Consider the following 2,885-nt stretch of genomic DNA (forward strand, 5'->3'; position numbering starts at 1 on the left):
TAACATTTCACATCAGTTTTTTTAAAAACCGATGTTGTTTTAGAATTTTTTTTTAAACATGATGTTTGTTTTTTCAATAAATCCCAAAAATAACTTGCAAATTTTAAAATCAGACCACACAACATATAATTTTCATTCCGTTTTGAATCAGTTTTTACCAAAAAATTCAATGAGAAATTTACTAATTACTATGAATTTAAAACATATTTAATGTTGAGACATGAATTGTAAATTAAGTAAGTAAATATAAACTACAATTACAAAATTGTCTAAACATCCTAAATTTGATTTTTCACTTTCAAATAGTACTTTGCCCATTGGTTGCGAAGCGCCTTCAATCTTTCTAGTTCCAATGGTCTACGATCAGTGAAATACTGCATGATATAATAAAACATAAACTAATAATATATTAGCAATCATAATAATATGAAATTTGGTGAATTAAAAATTATCATTTCCCATTTATTCTGGAAATTTCCTAAGATTATAGTTGACATCCAGTGCATGACGTAATACCCACACTCAGTGCTTCCTTTTTGCTATTACACTAAATACATTACGAAATTTAGATATGGAACGTTCAGTACAAATTAGTCTACACAGTACTAAAATATAAGTAAAAACATATTGTTTAAATAACTTTCTTTAACAACAATCCACCTAGCAGGAGGCTTGGATTTACTTTGTTGAGTATCGTCAAGTCTTTTCAAAGCACTATTGAATACAAACATAGATTCTTATTGTACATTTAAAATTTTGATTTACCTGACTAATGCTAATGCAAATGTATTGAAAAACAACACTGACCTATTAATTATGCCTTTGAGGTAGTTGTCTGGCTTATTATGCAACGAACAAAACCAAATGACAACATTTTCCTTAGGCAAAATGATGACCATTTGCCAATGTGCACTGCAGTGGAGACCAATATAGGTTATTATACTATTATACATTATTTAAATTCATTTGTTGAGTTTAAGTTACCCATTCAGGTAGGCTCCAAGGTACACATCCCGTTTTGAATTTTGCATCCAGCCCTTAATGTAATTTTCTGATTCAAATTGTGATTGGCCAGATCTCTAGATAGACCGTGGCTCGAGGAATCCATACACATCGATATTCCCGGCTCGCATACTTGTCTCAGTCATATGCCTATTGTTGTTAACACAAAGTAAATTATGCATGAAGGTAAAACAATAAATTAGGTAATTAACAATAATCTAAATTGACTTACAGAATCCACAACTGTATAACAGATATGCTGAGACATTGACCACCGTGTGCAATTTCAGACAGATCTTCATGCTTTATGTACAAGGGGAAGTTTTCATTAAACAGGCCAAATAAGGTAGCATCCTACATAACCTGCAATGGCTTCAGAAAAAGCTGTGGGATGGTCAATGTCATTAGATATAGCGGATCATCGACCTCATCATTCGGCCTATCAGCAGGTTTCGTGGGTCTCACAGCTCCCTGTTTATCCAACATAATTAATTGACATAATTTAATCACAGTAAACATTTTAATTAGAAAAATAAGCATTTAATGACACTAAAATACCTGTTCTGATAAATGCTTGACAAGATGTGTCGGCCAAGCAAGGAATGTGTTAAGAGCCTGTCCTATGACCTTAACCTCTTTAGTGGGTACAGGAATGGGAGCATATGCATCTCTAATCTCCTCAACACTAACCTTGACTTGATCATGCAGCAAAGGAATGTTGTGAATGGTTGTGGATCCCTCATAAACTCTTCCTAGGGCAACCAGGCGAGAAGGATATTCTTCAATATACAACCCGCATTTGTATGAGTCACCGGTGTCTGGATCGTTCCCTGAGGGATCAACACAACTCTCCTTTGTGCTGACACGAGCAGCTGAAGGACCAACATCAGGTTCAAGAGGCAGTTCAAGTCCCTGTGATTGCATTTGGCTGAGGGATAACATTAGCCGTCGAGTGACTTTTTCTGTGATTGAATCCTCTAGTTGGTCCTTGATTTGTTGCGTCAACTGTTGCAAGTATTCGAGAGCAATGAAGGAGGTCCTTGAAGCTGATCCAAAGTATTGTTTGATGGTTATACCGGCTCCTACAGCACGCACACGACCAGGGTGTTCTGGTCGCCCAATGGCAGCAGTCAGTATATCATGACGTCCATGGGTAACAAAGGAACCCTGTGAGGCCTGCTCCTCAAGCGCATCCTGTAAAGAACACATTTATTCTATACTTAATCACACAATAAAAAAAATAATTACAATTATGAATTGAAAGAGACTTACAATCTTGTCAGCAATTTCCTTTGCTGCTTCAGATGTCATGTCACTAGTTTTCTTGGTGCGGGCTAGCTTCCACTTCACGTGTCGTTTGATGGGAGATGAAGGATCAATGACGATGTCAGTGCTTCCGGATTGAGTAGCTTCCTCTAGTTTTTTCTTTCTCTTCTCATCCATCAACTATTTTTCTAAATATTCATAACCCCCATGAGACATCACATGAGGGGCAGTGTTTTGTTTTTGGACGGCTTGTGCTTTTTTTCGCACATTCTGTAAAAATGAAACATTAATGAAACTCATGATTACAATGTATTATAATAAGTTCATTTAAAGTTAAAAAAATTAAAATCATAAATTAGTTACCTCCCATGAAGGGTCTCTACGGCTCTGACAAAATTGGGCCCATTTCTCCTTGCTAATGTCGTACATTTTGCATACAGTGTCATCGACACTATCCTTGTCAGCTGCAAGTGCCCATTTCGACGTCAAATCAAACTTAAATTGTCTCCACCGCTCCCCCACGGTCTGAAGTATTTTCTTTTTTGTCCTTAAATCAGACGCTTCAGGGATATCAAATTCAGCCTAACAAAGAGTAAATTAGGTTTTATTAATACTAA

General features: G+C 36.0%; 1 long non-coding RNA gene and 1 pseudogene across 1 annotated transcript; both read right to left on the reverse strand.

Annotated features, from left to right (window-relative positions):
* Positions 1-278: 278 nt before the first annotated feature.
* LOC106795092 (uncharacterized) lies at positions 279-1,148 on the reverse strand (annotated as a pseudogene).
* Positions 1,149-2,067: 919 nt separating this feature from the next.
* Positions 2,068-2,386, reverse strand: LOC121173053 (uncharacterized). The gene is made up of 2 exons (XR_005887184.1): positions 2,275-2,386; positions 2,068-2,196 (listed from the first exon to the last, which is right to left on the reverse strand). It is a non-coding gene; the product is annotated as an uncharacterized lncRNA (long non-coding RNA).
* Between the last annotated feature and the right edge of the window lie 499 nt (positions 2,387-2,885).

The sequence above is a fragment of the Glycine max genome, chromosome 11, assembly GCF_000004515.6.
Source record: "Glycine max cultivar Williams 82 chromosome 11, Glycine_max_v4.0, whole genome shotgun sequence".
In the NCBI taxonomy this organism is placed as follows: Eukaryota; Viridiplantae; Streptophyta; class Magnoliopsida; order Fabales; family Fabaceae; genus Glycine; species Glycine max.